At 46.7% G+C, this 17,707-nt stretch overlaps 1 protein-coding gene across 2 annotated transcripts in view; it reads right to left on the reverse strand.

The window, feature by feature from the left end:
- Window positions 1-17,707, reverse strand: part of LOC124622155 (semaphorin-2A-like) — a 1,077,868-nt gene that overhangs the window by 794,512 nt on the left and 265,649 nt on the right. The gene's annotated exons all lie outside the window — the stretch shown is intronic.

A 17,707-nucleotide genomic window follows, 5' to 3' on the forward strand; every position in this document is an offset into this window, starting at 1 on the left:
ATCTGAGACTGGGGGGTCAGTAAAAGGAGCCAGTTATTAATTTATTCCGGTTGTCGAATGTAACCTCTGCCCGTACTAAGTCACAGGAACTATCTGCTTCAATGTCGCTTGTGAGCTGGAATACACATTACATTATTTTTCCTTACGTTGTGCTTCTTGTTTCTGTTGTAGTGCAGATCATTACAATTACGGCTTTTCGCTCCAAAACCTAGGATGCTTTCTCTGTGACCCTGTAAATACCAGAGCTGAACAATGTAGAACAACAACGTACAAGCATAGCACTCTGTATTACTTCATTTGCTTATTTCTTACATTAAAAATTGTACGTCGACTTTAGATGACATGTCAATCATAGATGTTCTTATTTCTATTTAGTGAACGTACGAGTATTTTCAGTCATGTTTTGAACATTGTCCCGCTACACTTCATTAACTAATGTTTCACCATAAGGGATATCGCATTTTAGAGAGTAAATTAATGTAGAGTATGTCGTTCTTCTTTTCAAACATTCACATACACATTTCTTCTTTCCTTGTCGTGTTTTGGGCATGCAGTTGTAGCAATTAAAGTAGGCCCAAATGCAGTGATCAAAAAGAAATGATTAGCGTACATTCGCATTCTCTTTACATCGTTCCTTTCTTTTGCTCCCATGGCGATGGACTGTTTCTATCGCAATCAGTAAGCGTGAAAGGAAGCTACCGTACAGACTGAGGAATCTATATTTATACTGACATAATCGTCGGTATTGTTTACGTTTCCCAAAAGTTATAAATATTTTGATTTCGGAAAAGAAACTCTGTATTTCGCCAAGATGTCGAAGAAGAAGGTCCCTTACGTACTGGTTGTATCGTTTAAGATGTGGAGATGGTGGTTTGAAAGCGGACAGAAGTAGAACGAGGAAGGGCGTCCCTTACCTGAGGGATCGCTATCTGGCGTAGGGGCAAGTGTGGCAAATGTCCGGGGTGGCAAATGTCCGGCAATCGGTCAGCACACCGCTCTTCCTGCCGTATGTCAGTTTCCGCGACCGGAGCCGCTACTTCTCAGCCAAGTAGCTCCTCAATTTGCCTCACAAGGACTGAGTGAACCCCGCTTGCCAACAGCGCTCGGCAGACAGGATGGTCGCCCATCCAAGCGCTAGCCGAGTCCGACAGCGCTTAACTACGGTGATCTGACGGGAACCGGATTTACCACTGAGGCAAGGCCGTTGGCGTTTTTCGATCTACTGGTAAATTTAGCAGTTCGCCTCGGTCTCTGAATTGCTTCGATGCCATAATTTAATATGACTTGGTATGGATCCGAAACACTCGAGCACTACACAAAAATGGGTCCACTAGAGTTCTATATGCCGTCTCCTTTAACATGAACCACTGTCTCCACAAATTCTCCCAATGAACCGAAGTCGACCATTCGCCAACGCTACCACTGTTCTCACACCTATGTGCATCGATGTCATGGTGCTCTTAGCCAACTGTGTCGCAGTCTCGGAGCGCTGACGTGTCTGTCCCTCATTCATCAAGCAATTGTAATTTTTATAATTCGACTGCGTGAGTGCCGTCATTTCTTCACTGTTTGTACTTCGAGGACGAAGAAGCGTTATTTCAACGTCATCATACGCTGCTGAGATCCGTAATTAATTTAGTGCTCTGAAGTATCTGCACTATTTGTAAATCATGCTTTCCATTTGAGGCCTGGTTTTTTTTCCTTAGGACCCACAAAATAACATTACCTGACGGTATTGTGGAGAAAAAGGAATACGTTTATTCTGCGTTAATACTGAATTGTGGCATAGGCCCTGGTTTACACACGTGGCAGTAGTCAGAATGTTCGTATTGACAAGCTGGGGTTTGCTAAAGTATCTAGTCAATACTTTTCGCAACACCGACTACATCTACATCTACATTTATACTCCGCAAGCCACCCAACGGTGTGTGGCGGAGGGCACTTTACGTGCCACTGTCATTACCTCCCTTTCCTGTTCCAGTTGCGTATAGTTCGCGGGAAGAACGACTGTCTGAAAGCCTCCGTGCGCGCTCTAATCTCTCTAATTTTACATTCGTGATCTCCTCGGGAGGTATAAGTAGGGGGAAGAAATATATTCGATACCTCATCCAGAAACGCACCCTCTCGAAACCTGGCGAGCAATCTACACCGCGATGCAGAGCGCCTCTCTTGCAGAGTCTGCCACTTGAGTTTATTAAACATCTCCGTAACGCTATCACGGTTACCAAATAACCCTGTGACGAAACGCGCCGCTCTTCTTTGGATCTTCTCTATCTCCTCCGTCAGACCGATCTGGTACGGATCCCACACTGATGAGCAATACTCAAGTATAGGTCGAACGAGTGTTTTGTAAGCCACCTCCTTTGTTGATGGACTACATTTTCTAAGCACTCTCCCAATGAATCTCAACCTGGTACCCGCCTTACCAACAATTAATTTTATATGATCATTCCACTTCAAATCGTTCCGCACGGATACTCCCAGATATTTTACAGAAGTAACTGCTACCAGTGTTTGTTCCGCTATCATATAATCATACAATAAAGGATCCTTCTTTCTATGTATTCGCAATACATTACATTTGTCTATGTTAAGGGACAGTTGCCACTACCTGCACCAAGTGCCTCTCCGCTGCAGATCTTCCTGCATTTCGCTACAATTTTCTAATGCTGCAACTTCTCTGTATACTACGGCATCATCCGCGAAAAGCCGCATGGAACTTCAGTACAAATGCATGTGTGTACGGACAACAAAAGCGCGAGTTGCCTAATAAGGATACAATGTCAAACATATACTCTTAACGTACGAAGTCGCCGACGCATATTCACAGCACCCGAATATTTAATGTAAGTGCGTTGCGCATTCTCGATATTTGTAGAATGGTTACAGCAAAACTCCAGTACTCTGCTGCTAGATACAAAAGACATTCATAATAGTAAAATGGTTACCATTCTTTAGGTTCATGCACACACAAATGGTGTAGAGGAGAAATATTTTGGTAGAATTCACACACTTCGTAATGTCAAACTATAATGTGTTAATATTTACCACCATGTTGCAGAATATGCTCTTACATCTTTAATTTATACCGTCAAAGTGTCGTACCTCACCTTTTTTTAACTCTGTTCCTCACTACAGCGTACTACAAAAACTCATGTAACTGGAATAACAACAATAACAATAAATTACTTTCTCATAACAAATACCCACACACTAATCCTTTCTCTACAGAGCATAGACATAGAAAGGAAAACAAGCTGCCTATGAGTAGTGGAACTCTACAGCTATTGGCGCATGATTGATAAATAATTCAAAATGTTCACATACTTTTTGGTACAGACTATGTTGTGGGATAGCGATAAGCTCATGCTCGAGTGCTGTTCGGTGAGGACCTACACTTAGCGTCGGACAGCTAGCTATATTCACTGTACACATCTTTTTTTTTTTTTTTTGCAAGAATGGCTTCATTTACACGGCAGGCAGACACACATCTGGATAAAGTGTACAGTCTTGTTTTTTTTTTTTGCTTTTTTTAATCATATCAATTTCCAGACTTGGAGTCTTACAAATTTAGCAAGTTACGTGCATGCCGGCCGAAGTGGCCGCGCGGTTCTGGCGCTGCAGTCTGGAACCGCGAGACCGCTACGGTCGCAGGTTCGAATCCTGCCTCGGGCATGGATGTGTGTGATGTCCTTAGGTTAGTTAGGTTTAACTAGTTCTAAGTTCTAGGGGACTAATGACCTCAGCAGTTGAGTCCCATAGTGCTCAGAGCCGTTTGAACCATTTGTTACGTGCATTTCCAGATTTGGCGTTCTGCTAATTTCTCTATTGTACAACCAATACTGCCAGTTTTCGGATTTGGTTCCACGTGGCTAACTTTTTGCAGACTATAGTACGACGTCATTAACCCGCCAGGGTAGCCGAGAGCGCTAACGCGCTGCTTCCTGGACACGGGTAGGCGCGCCGGCCCCAGATCGAATCCGACCGGCGGATTAACGACGAGCGCCGGTGTGCTGGCCTGCCTGGATGTGGTTTTTAGGCGGTTTTCCACATCACGCTAGGTGAATACCGGGCTGGTCCCCTCGTTCCGCCCCAGTTACACGCGTCGCAGACATTTGCAACACGACAGCGCTATTTCATGATTTACACTAGATGCAGGAAGTTGGGGTACACTGATTCCGTCCTGGGGGGTACGGGGTGGCGGCAGCAAGGGCATCCGGCCATCCCTAAAACTAACCTTGCCAAATTCGTTGTAACCACGCCGACCCTGCGATCGTTGCGGGACTATGGCGAAAGCGAAAGAAGAAGTACGACGTCATTACTTTATACTGTCAAAGTGTCTTACCTCGCCATATTTTTACTTTGCTGCAGCGCCTTATCCCCTCCCTACAGAGCACAGACCTCGAATGGATGTCAACGGCGAATGATTGATAAATAATTCAGGTACTTTTGAACACTAAACTAACACCGGCATTACACCAGCATTTCACTGTCGCGACATCATGCAGACTCTGCTGTTTCACTGCAGACACTATGTATGCGCCGTCATATCGTTCGGATACTTTTGGGGAAAAAATTGATTTATTCTAACCTACTCTAAAGCGCTAAGCTAGAATGGAGAGCACTTTACTAGAAAGCAATGGAAGCCCTCTTCACCCCTGAAGTACAGACAGTGGAGAAGTGATGGCGTCCACACAGTCGAACTGTAAAAATTGAAATTGCTCGATGGGTGGGCGGTCGACACGAGAAAGCTCCGAGGCTCCGACCGACGCAATTGGTGAAAGCATGATGACGTCAACGCACACACATTGCGCCATTGACGACAGGATGAATAGTGCTGGTTGGGGGTTGGGTTGTGTTGGGGGAGGAGACCAAACTGCGAGGTCATCGGTCTCATCGGATTAGGGAAGGAAGTCGGCCGTGCCCTTTTCAAAGGAACCATCCCGGCGTTTGCCTGAAGAGATTTAGGGAAATCACAGAAAACCTAAATCAGGATGGCCGGACGCGGGATTGAACCGTCGTCCTTCCGAATGCGAGTCCAGTGTGCTAACCACTGCGCCACCTCGCTCCTCGGTGAATAGTGCGGGGGGGGGGGGGGGGGGGGGGGGAGTGGAGGGGGTGGTCTTCACAGGACAGTTACATGATGATGTCAGCGATTCGGGGAATTCTGAAGCTGATATCAACGCAATATAAAAAGTACAGCTGCCCGAGCGCTGGAAGCTGACGTTGGAAATTTCGGGAGCGCGAAATTCCTGCCAGAAACCACAGTCATCATGTACTCGTTGCACAATATACCGACCGATTTATCTGTCCTACATGCATTTCAAGAGAAAATCTTTGTATTTTCTCTAGCGATAAAATGTTGTGTGTATAATAATGATTAGTTGAAACGAACCACTTCAGTCGCAAATCGAGATTTTTGTTTCAATACACGATGCATTACAAGGCCTGGGGCCTTATCTTCAGGTACTTGATAAGTATACATCACTTTTTGAATTAGATTGCTACTGATCTTGCTAAGAGTACATACGTCCATTAAAAGGTGGAACATTCTGACTGCGATTCTGAAAAATTACTGACTGTTTCCAGCAGTGGTCAAATACGTTTTATGTACGACATGAGTCGACACAGCACGTTTGTAAAGAAAGCCGAAACAAGTTAAAGAAGTACAACGCCTTTACACTTGGATATCCTTTCCCTTGCCTGAATTTTATTTAGAAACGTGCTGCGACACGAAAAGTGTGTAAATGTATGTAAATATGTGCAATCAAAACGTGCTTAAAAATGATGTAACCACTGCTGGAAACAGTTGGAAATTTTTGGGTTTTGTCTTAGTTTTATTTTAATCTTTTAATATACCTTTATACTCTTAACACAAGCAATAGTAACATAAATTCAAAAAAATGATGTAGACTGATCAGCCACCTGAAGATGAGGCCCCAGGGCTCGAAATGCGTCGTGTGTTGAGATAAAAATCAAGATTTGTGACTGAAGTCGGTGCGTTTTCTTTTTTGTGAAAGTAATACAATCAATCACGGCTGCACCACTGACAGCAATGGAAAAAGTTCGCGTAAATGTTCCTTCTTATTGATCATTGCGAAACTTGGAATCACGTTCTCACTCCTTGAGTGGAGAAAGGGGAGAAGCCATTTTATGCTGGAAGTCACAATCTATTAAGTATTAGTTCGAAGCGTTTACTTCGCAGTAGGTGGACCTCTCTCGAACTTGACCGAAAGGGCGAAATTGTCGGTCTACTTTTATCAGATCTGTGAGATCTCTCGAAGACGTTTTTGTCGACCGGGTCCGTGCGGCAGACTTACTTAACACGTGCTGGGCCACACCTTGGCGGCAGGTATCGGGTTTGGTGGCTGCTTCCCTCCGCCCAGATAGGCAGCCGCGGGGGCGGGTGATGTATCGGCGTTTTATGCACAAGGTTAGCGCCGCTCGCGGAGCAACAAAAGTCGCTGTCGCCGGCCTGAGTGATGAGTCGCACCACGCCTCCCGGGCCCGCTCGCCGCTCTCTGCAGACACCCGTAGCACACTGCGAGGCCGCAGTAGCCGCGTTCTGCTCAATGAATTTACACCCGTATTTTCACCCTAGATAAGTTTTGTTATGTGGGCACTAGGCCGAGGTCCACGGCATATTTCTATGTCCAACGTTCCGCCACCTGATGGTTTAAACCTCATCAGAGGCTATAAACAATAAGATGGTATGAATTTTGATATACTGTCAGTGGAACAGACGTCTGTGGTTTAAAATACAGTGTGTCCATGACGTCCCTCTATCATTAGAAAAAGACGCTAAACGAATCCGTGGCAAAATGAGCTGCTCTTGAGTGGATCTTCTATTCTGCATCTACACTACTGGCCATTAGTATTGCTACACCACGAAGATGACGAGCTACAGACGCGAAATTTAACCAACAGGAAGAAGATGGTGTGATATGCAAACGATTAGCTTTTCAGAGCACTCACACAAGGTTGGCGCCGGTGGCGACACCTACAACGTGCTGACATCAGGAAAGTTTCCAACCGATTTCTCATACACAAACTGCAGTTGACCGGCGTTGCCTGGTGAATCGTTGTTGTGATGCCTCGTGTAAGGAGGAGAAATGCGTACCATCACGTTTCCAACTTTCATAAAGGTCGGATTGTAGCCTATCGCGATTGCGGTTTATCGTATCGCGACATAGCGGCTCGCGTTGCTCGAGATCCAATGTCTGTTAGCAGAATGTGGAATCGGTGGGTTCAGGAGGGTAATACGGAACGCCGTGCTGGATCCCCAACGGCCTCGTATCACTAGCAGTCGAGATGACAGGCACCTTATCGGCATGGCTGTAACGGCTCGTGCAGCCACGTCTCAATCCCTGAGTGAACAGATGGAGACGTTTGCAAGACAACAACCATCTGCACGAACATTTCGACGACGTTTGCAGCAGCATGGACTATCAGCTCGGAGATCGTGGCTGTGGTTACCCTTGACGCTGCATCACAGACAGGAGCGCCTGCGATGGTGTACTCAACGACGAACCTGGGTGCACAAATGGCAAAACGTCACTTTTTTGGATGAATCCAGGTTCTGTTTACAGCATCATGATGGTCGCATCCGTGTTTGGCGACATAGAGGTGAACCCACATTGGAAGCGTGTATTCGTCATCGCCATACTGGCGTATCACCCGGCGTGATGGTATGGGGTGCCATTGGTTACACGTCCCGGTCACCTCTTGTTCGCATTGACGGCACTTTGAACAGTGGACGTTACATTTCAGATGTGTTACGACCCGTGGCTCTACCCTTCATTCGATCCCTGGGAAACCCTACATTTCAGTAGGATAAGGCATGTTGCAGGTCCTGTACGGGCTTTTCTTGATACAGAAAATGTTCGACTGCTTCCCTGGCCAGCACATTCTCCAGATCTCTCACCAATTGAAAACGTCTGATCAATGGTGGCCGAGCAACTGGCTCGTCACAATACGCCAGTCACTGCTCTTGATGAACTGTGGTATCGTGTTGAAGCTGCATGGGCAGCTGTACCTCTACACGCCATCCAAGCTCTGTAACTCAATGCCCAGGCGTATCAAGGCCGTTATTACGGCCAGAGGTGGTTCTTCTGGGTACTGATCTCTCAGGGATTATGCACCCAAATTACGTGAAAATGTAATCACATATCAGTCTAGTATATCATATTTGTCCAATGAATACCCGTTTATCATCTGCATTTCTTCTTGGTGTAGCAATTTTAATGGCTAGTAGTCTGTTACTGGAACGAGATTCTGTAAGCTTACTCGTTTGTGGGTAGACCACACAAAATTGTGTACAATAATGGTATTATAACATTTCCTCGTGTACGGTGTATGTTACTTTTACTTCTTAAGATATCCGTCACTACGATTACGAGGGCTGTGTTATATTTGCTAGAAACAGTTCAAGCCAATAACAAAGCTGGTGTGGTATTCCTTCCACTCGTATTTTCTTCATTAGGGGACGCCTTCCGAAAGTCTAGAAGCATTACCTCAACCTGGGCACCGGTTCTGCGTCTCGTACATGAACAGAGAGGCAGGTTTTTACAATTATTTACGATTCATTCTTGATACCCAGAAAGTAGATACCGGCGACAATGCTGATGCGGCGTTTCTTCGAAAGGCGTTCTATGCAGTCCTATGCATGACCCCTAAGGAAGAAAATACTACTGTACGGAACATCAGACCAGCTTCGTTATCGGATTAAAGACTTTCCAGTAACTGTAGCACAACATGTCACTCTTGATAGAGATATCTTCAGACATAAAAGTAGCTTAGGGCGAACTCCAGCAAACAGAGAGAGCTGAGTTTCACATGACCGTTGCATGCGGAATCCATCTTGATTCCTGCAGAGGGTATTTTTGATCTCTAGAAATTCCATAACACGCACGCATGAAATGTGTTCCGAAAATCTAGGACGAGTGACGTCAGTGATATAGTCCCGGGACCAGCGAGATACACGGTCTCTGTAGCGCGCGTCACACACGTGACACTGCATGCCTTAACGAGTTGCAGCAACCATAGACGGCGGGAAGCGGGTTACTATTTTAGACCAGTTTAACACTTCGTAGCTGAGCGTTTGAATACACTCACGCTCTCGGTAAGTTACCGGCAATGTTAAGGGCTTTAGTGGGACTCTATCCACTGAGATACCGATTTCCCGCTTGAGCCCGGACGTTGTCGAGCATTCGCGGTGTAGTAGGGTAAGGCAACTAGTATGACGTCACAAGTTCCCTGCGGGACCCGTACTTCCCGTAGAGTCCAATAGTTATATGTGTTTACGTGGACGTCCCTTCTTTAAACAAAAATGACGTACATACGTTTTCCAATCATTTTATTCTCTTAGCTCCTCCAGCAGCCTACTGATACACCACTGGTAAAAGAGGAGCAACTTCCTTCGCGTGCTCTGTGTAGAATCGTTAGGTATCCCAGTCACATTTCCTCGGTTTACGTTTGACCAACGACAAGGCTCTTAAATCAGAGAGTGAATATTGCTGCTGTCATAAAGAGACGTGGGAAAGAAATGAGCAGAATGCTGGAGAATGCAATATTCCATCGTCGAGTGACAGTTTACGCCAGTTGAAGTCGCTACAATCGCTGTTGACCGTAGCAAATAATGTCCACACGGCCCTGGTTCAATGTGCGCTGTGCGAGGCGTGGGCGTGGGGTGGGGAGCGGTTTCGGCCCTCCTGAGTCAGCCACGCGTCAGCTCGTTAGCGCCCGGCCAGACATCTGCAGTCGGCGTCCACACGGAGTTGGTGGGCACGTGTCCAGAATAGGCGTGGCGCGTTCTGCCCCACCTGGGCTGCTGCCGCCGCCACTGCGCACCGACGCTGCGACGGCGTACAGTGCCAACCTCGCCGTCCCTCCTTCTCAAGCCAGTTCTGTCACGTGAACGGACAAGGAAGCCGTGACTCTGCCGTTCTGTATCAGGCTGCGGCCACAGTAGCTCCGACAACGGTCGCCAGACAGTGTAGCCAAAGGTCACCCGATGATGTCGGCCGACAGCTTGGTCACAGCGCGTACGGCCTTCTTCCCCAGTTTTTAGTGGAATAAACGCTTCGACTGCATTGCAGGCTTTACTACTAAACAGAGACCGGATGCGTGTGTATGAGTTATGTCAGACTCGAAAAGAAAGTGGCTGAGACAGAGAGAAACGTTCTACTGCATACTCGACAAGATACGAGAGACACTCCAAAAGAAATGCACACTATTTTTGTAAAAATACATGCATGTTTGAAAGTTTTACAGTGTGTAGATACATCCTTCCCGCTTGTTTTCAAACTTCGTTCAACCTATTCCCGTCAGAGGCGCCGTCACAGCATGTCTTCAAGATAGCTGCTACACTTGACGTTCGTCAGAAGCAACAAGATGTCACAGAATTCCTGTGCTGTGAAAACGAGACAGTGGGAAACATCCACAAGAGGTTGAAAAAGGTGTATGGGGATGCTGCTGTCGATCGCAGTACAGTTAGTCGGTGGGCAAGCAGGTTACGTGATGAAAGCGGGCACGGCAATATTGAGGATTGTCCTCGCAGTGGCGGCCTCGTACTGCACACACTCCAGACAATGTGCACAGAGTTAACGAATTGGTGACTGTTGACAGACGCATCACAGTGAACGAATTGTCACGCTACGTTGGGATAGGGGAAGGAAGTGTTTGCAGAATACTGAAAGTGTTGACGTTAAAAAAGGTTTGATCCAGGTGGGTTCCCAGGATGTTGACAATGGCTCACAAAGAAACAAGGAAAACGGTATGCAGCGAACTTTTGGAACAGTACGAGAATGGCGGAGATGAATTTCTTGGAAGAATTGTGACAGGTGATGAAACATGGCTCCATCATTTTTCACCAGAGACGAAAAGGAAATCAATGGAGTGGCACCTTGCAAATTCACCCAAGACAAAAAATTCAAAACCACACCTTCTGCTGGAAAAGTTGTGGCTACGGTGTTTTGCTGTTGCACGACAATGCAACACAACATGCCAGTCAAAAAACCATGGAAGCGATCACAAAACTCGGATGGACAACACTGAAACACCCGCCTTACAGTCCTGACCTGGCTCCATGTGACTATCATCTCTTTGGGAAACTGAAAGACTCTCTTCGTGGAACAAGGTTTGAAGACGATGACTCCCTTGTGCAGGCTGCCAAACAGTGGCTCCAAAAGGTTGGTCCAGAATTTTACCGTGCCGGTATACAGGCGCTGGTTCCAAGATGGCATAAGGCAGTTGAGAGGGATGAACATTATGTCGAGAAATGAAAAAATTGTTCCTAAGGGATGTATCTACACACTATAAAACATTCAAACATGTAGAATAAAAGATGGATTTAAAAAAAAAAATAGTGCGCATTTATTTTGGAGTGACCCTCGTACATGTTGGTTGTTGGCGGAATCCTTCGATGTCGCTGCCACTGTCATCGCAGCCTAAGCCCAAAGTTTTCGACTTTTGACCGTTTAACGCCGGGGATAGCCAGCCACACGTGGTACAGATTCGTCCACGCAAGCGATTTATGCTAGATGTGGAAAGACTGTCAGTGAACGAAAGCACGATACGAGACTAGACTCGAATGAAGTACGTATTGTTTCCTATCTTTCTTTATGATGTGGACACTGATCAGCACTGACAACTGTACAGGTACGTATTTTCGTTGAGTGCTATGATTATAAATTATAATATACACTCAAAGACAAAGAATCAACGCTCCACGAAGGAATTATCCGAATGGGGCGAAAATCGGAAGATGTGGTGTACATGTACAGATAAATAAATGATTAAATTTTCAGAAGAATTGAATGATTTATTCAAGAGAAAGAACTTCACAAACTGAGTAAGTCAATAAAGCCCTGTTCCACTATGAGTTCTTAGGACAGCGGTTGTTCTGCTGGGCAGTGATCAGAGTTGTTGAATGTCGTCATGAGGGATCTCGTGCTACAGTCTGTTCAGTTGGCGCGCTATATCGTCAAAATCCCGAGATGGTTGGAGGGCCATGGCCATAATGCTCTATATGTTCTCGGTTGAAGAGAGATGTGGCGACCTTGCAGGCCAAGGTAGGGTTTGACAACGACGAAAACAAGCAGTAGAAATCTTCGCTGGGTGCGAGCGGGCATTACCTTGCTCAAATGTCAGCTTCGATCATAGATTGCTACGAAGGGAATCAAAACTGGGCGTAGAATATCGTTGACGTCCCGAACGACTGGAAAAAAGCGCAGGTGACGCCTGTACATAAGAAGAGCAGAAGGACGGATCCTGAAAATTACACACTAATATCCTTAACATCGGTTTGTTGCAGGATTCTCGAACATATTCTCAGTTCGAATATAATGAATTCCCTTGAGACAGAGAAGTTGCTGTCCATGCATCAGCACGGCTTTAGAAAGCATCGCTCCTGCCAAACGCAACTCGCCCTTTTTTCACATATCTTTCGAACCATGGATGAAGGGTATCAGACGGATGCCATATTCCTTGACTTCCGGAAAGCGTTTGACTCGGTGCCCCAGTGCAGACTCCTAACTAAGGTACGAGCATATGGGATTGGTTCCAAAATATGTGACTGGCTCGAAGATGTCTTAAGTAATAAAACCCAGTACGTTGTCCTCGATGGTGAGTGTTCATCGGAGGTGAGGGTATCATCTGTAGTGCCCCAGGGAAGTGTCGTAGGTCCGCTGTTGTTTTCTATCTACATAAATGATCTTTTGGATAGGGTGAATAGCAATGTGCGGCTGTTTGCTGTGATACTGTGGTGTACGGGAAGGTGTCGTCGTTGAGTGACTGTAGGAGGATACGACTTGGACAGGATTTGTGATTGGTGTAAAGAATGGCAGCTAACTCTAAGTATAGATAAATGTAAGTTAATGCAGATGAATAGGAAAAAGAATCCCGTAATGTCTGAATACTCCATTAGTAGTGTAGCGCTTGACACAGTCACATCGATTAAATATTTGGGCGTAACATTGCAGAGCGATATGAAGTGGGATAAGCATGTAATGGCAGTTGTGGGGAAGGCGGATAGTCGTCTTCGGCTCATTGGTAGAATTTTGGGAAGATGTGATTCACATGTAAAGGAGATCGCTTATAAAACACTAATACGACCTATTCCTGAGTCCTGCTCGAGCGTTTGGGATCCCTATGAGGTCGGATTGAGGGAGGACATAAAAGCAATTCAGAGGCGGGCTGCTAGATTTGTTACTGGTGGGTTTGATCATCACGCGAGTGTTACGGAAATGCTTCAGGAACTCGGGGCAGTCTCTAGAGGAAAGGAGGCGTTCTTTTCGTGAATCGCTACTGAGGAAATTTAGAGAACCAGCATTTGAGGCTGATTGCAGTACAATTTTACTGTCGCCAACTTATATTTCGCGGAAATACCACAAAGATTGAGATTAGGGCTCGTACAGAGGCATATAGGCAGTCATTTTTCCCTCGTTCTGTTTGGGAGTGGAACAGGGAGAGAAGATGCTAGTTGTGGTACGAGGTACCCTCCGCCACGCCGTATGGTGGATTTTGGAGTATGAATGTAGTTGTAGATAACGTGCCGCTTTGCTCTAAGGATGCCGCGGATGACAACAAAGCGGGTCCTGCCATGAAGCGTAGTGGCACTCCGGACGATGACTTCTGGCTGTCGGGCCGAATGGTGAGCGACAGTCAGGCTGGTGTCTCACAGCTGTCCGGGTCGTCTCAGGCATGTCTTCGGCCTGGACTCTCAATTGCTAATGTAGAATTGTCTTCAGTGATGAGTCCTACTGTGAGGTGAGCCCCGATGACCAATGAAGACATGTCTGGAGACGCTCTGGACAGCAAGGTCACCGGATCTCTCTGCAGTTGAGAACATTTGGATTATTATGGGCGGTAAGCGCGCACGGTAAGCCGTGCGGTGTAACGCAAGGTTTTCAGGATTGGGAAGGAGCGCCTGGTCCCCGGTACGAATTAGCCCTGCGGACTCGTGCGGAGGTCCGGTGAGCCAGCCACTCTGTGGATGGCTTTTAGGCGGTTTTCCATCTGCCTCGGCAAATGCGGACTCGTTCTCTTTATTCCGCCTCAGCCACACTATGTCGGCGATTGCTGCAGGAACAATTTCTCCACGTACGCGTACACCGCCATTACTCAACCACGCAAACATAGGGGTCACAGTCGTCTGGTGTGAGACATTCCCTGGGGGGGTCCACAGGGGCCGAACCGCACAATAACCCCGAAAGAGTGGTTCGATGTGTGTGTGTGTGTGGGGGGGGGGGGGGCGGCGGGGGGGGGGGGGGGCGGAGAGTTGAAGTGGGCTGCGGTAGTCGTCGTGAGGTTGTGGACCACTGCGGCTGCGGCGGGGACGGAGCCTTTCCGTCGTTTCTAGGGCCCCGGTTAACATAGGTCGCTGGAAGGAGTTGGTACCACAAGTCACCTAATGCCCGTAAATTCCGGCCCACGTGGTAGCCGTGTGGTCTAAGGCGCCTTGTCACGGTTCGCACGGCTTCCTCCGTCGGAGATTCGAGTCCTTCCTCGGGCATGGGTATGTGTGTTGTCCTTAGCGTAAGTTAGTTTAAGTTATATTACGTAGTGTGTAATCCCTAGGGACCGATGACCTCAGCAGTTTAGTCCCACAGGAACTTACCACAAATTTCCAATTTCCATAAATTTCGGGGAGGGGGGGGGGGGGGCGACGAGTTCTGATGTCACGTACAATCACATGCCAGATGTGACCTGGCGAGTCGATGGGTTGCGAGGAGGAGGGGGGGGGGGGAGGGAGGAGCAGCAAATCAACTGAAACTCGCCATTATGTTGCTCGAACCACTCCGTCACACTACTGGTCCTGTGACACGGTGCATTATCTTGTTGAAAAATGCCACTGCCGTCGAGAAAAATGATCGTCATGAAGGGCTATACGCGATGTACAGTGTGCGACATTCTTTGGCCGTCATGGTGCCTTAAACTAGGTTCACTGGACCCATGGATGCGCACGTGGAAATTTCTCAGAGTGTGATGAAACCGCAGAACAGATGTCAAGGAAATCCTCGTGCCGAGCCTCCGTGCTATCACACTCTGCCCTCGGTCAAACTCAGATTCCCCATTCTACTCAACGACAGCACATGCACCGTGCATGTGTCTGACTACCGGTCATTCCTCGCCAGGCGACGCTGCTATCGCCTTTACGGGTTTGTATAATAGCATGTCGGTAGCCACAATATTGTAGCTGATTAGTGTGTTAAATCTGGTGAGACAGACAATAATGGACGAAATAGTCAATAATGTTTTTTGAAGAATTCAAAAATGGTTGAAATGGCTCTGAGCACTATGGGACTTAACATCTGAGGTCATCAGTCCTCTAGAACTGAGAACTACTTAAACCTAACCAACCTAAGGACATCACACACATCCATGCGCGAAGCAGGATTCGAACCTGCGACCGTAGCGGTCACGCGGTTCCAGACTGAAGCACCTAGAACCGTTCGGCCACAACGGCCGGCTTCGAAGAATTATTAGGTTCCCTCCAGACAGACTCTTTTTTAAAAGAAAAAGAATGCGGTATACTCAGTTCTCCACAACAAACGAATTACATCAGCAGTTAGTGTAGCGTATGCCAGGAATCTTTGAAAACCGTAGAATACTTCAACTTTTCGGGGGTTCTGCTTGGTGAAAATATGGGTTGCGAGAAGTATGTTACTGACTTCCCGAACATATAAGTTAAACAACTGTAGTTTCAGAAGTTGCGGGTATTGGGAAGCTAGGGTACTGGTGAGACACAACCTATGTAACACAAGAAGTGTCTGCCACAATTGTTAAATCGGGTATTGCTGCAACAAGGGCAGGTTATCAAGGTTTAAGTGAGTTTGAACGTGATGGTATAGTCGGCGCACGAGCAATGGGACAGATAATCTTTGACGTGGGTATTTTCCCGTACGACCATTTCACAAGTGTACCGTGAACATGAGGAATCCAGTAAAACATCAAATTTACGACATCGCTGCGGCCAGAAGAAGGTCCTGCAAGAACGGGACGAGCGACGTCTGAGATTCGTTCAACGTGACATAAGTGCAATCCTTCCGCAAATTGCTGCAGATTTCAATGCTGTGCCATCAACAAGCGTCAGCGTGCGAACCATTGGGTTCAAATGGCTCTGAGCACTATGGGACTTAACATCTATGGTCATCAGTCTCCTAGAACTTACAACTACTTAAACCTAACTAATCTAAGGACAGCACACAACACCCAGTCATCACGAGGCAGAGAAAATCCCTGACCCCGCCGGGAACGAACCATTCAATCAAACTCATCGCTGCGCAGTTGGAGTGATATGGTACCCTCTATTTGTCTAGATACGACTCTGACAGATGACACGTACGTGAGCATCCCGTCTGATCACCTGCACCCATTCATGTCCATTGTGCATTCCGACGGACTTGGGCATTCCAGCAAGGCAATGCGACACCCTACACGTCCACAGTTGGTACGGAGTGGCTCCAGGAACAGTCTCCTGAGTTTAAACACTTGGCTGATCACCAAATTCCCCAGACATGAACATTATTGTGCATATCTTGGATGCTCGTGCTATTCAGAAGAAGTCTCCACTCCCTCATACTGCTACCCCGCAGGGTTTAAAGTGTCAGTTCCCTCCAGCACTACTTCAGGCATTAATCGAGCATTTCTTCGTGCTCGCGGGGGCCCGACGCGGTATTACGTAGGTGTATCAGTTTCTTTGGCTCTTCAGTGTATTAACAGCGTTGAATAAATACACATGTGCTTGTGGGGAAATGACTGGTTTCCGGAACACTGTTTATTGGAATTATTAACCTGTTTCGTTGTCGCTCCTTTCGTTTGTACGTCTAATAGCCAAACAGCCTGTAGATATCTGCCGATGAAATCCTCCGTAATCAATGCATCGCAATTTGAAAAAAACTGTTAGTATGCGCCGGAATAACAACAGAAGAAAAAGTGACGGTCGCTGTCATTGCCAAATTTGTCGATGGCTCAGAAAATAATTCAGTAAACACACAGAAAAGTCAAATGGTTCAAATGGACCTAAGCACTATGGGACTTAACGTCGGAGGTCAGGAGTCCCCTAGACTTCGAACTACTTAAACCTAACTAACCTAAGGACATCACACACATCCATGCCCGAGGCAGGATCCGAACCTTCGACAGTAGCAACAACGCGGTTCCAGACTGAAGCGACTCGAACCACCCGGCCACAGCGGCCGGCACAGAAAAGTCCTCCATCATTTTCCCAGTAACAAACAATGTTATATAAAATTTCCAATTGATCTGAAATAATTTTTGTTTTCTAGATAACGTCTTCACGTCTATAGTGGAATACTTAGAATGTTAGAGTTTTTATTACGGTTATTGCCTCTTCATTTCGCGTAGTATTGATGTAAGGTACACTACTGGCCATTAAAATTGCTACACCACGAAGATGACGTGCTACAGACGCGAAATTTGTCCGACAGGAAGAAGATGCTGTGATATGCAAATGGTTAGATTTTCAGAGCATTCACACAATGTTGGCGCCGGTGGCGGCACCTACAACGTGCTGACATGAGGAAAGTTTCCAACCGATTTCTCATACACAAACAGCAGTTGACCGGCGTTGCCTGGTGAAGCGTTGTTGTGATGCCTCGTGTAAGGAGGAGAAATGCGTACCATCACGTTTCCGACTTCGATAAAGGTCAGATTGTAGCATCGCGATTGCGGTTTATCGTATCGC

Source organism: Schistocerca americana, chromosome 7 (assembly GCF_021461395.2).
Source record: "Schistocerca americana isolate TAMUIC-IGC-003095 chromosome 7, iqSchAmer2.1, whole genome shotgun sequence".
Taxonomy (NCBI): Eukaryota; Metazoa; Arthropoda; class Insecta; order Orthoptera; family Acrididae; genus Schistocerca; species Schistocerca americana.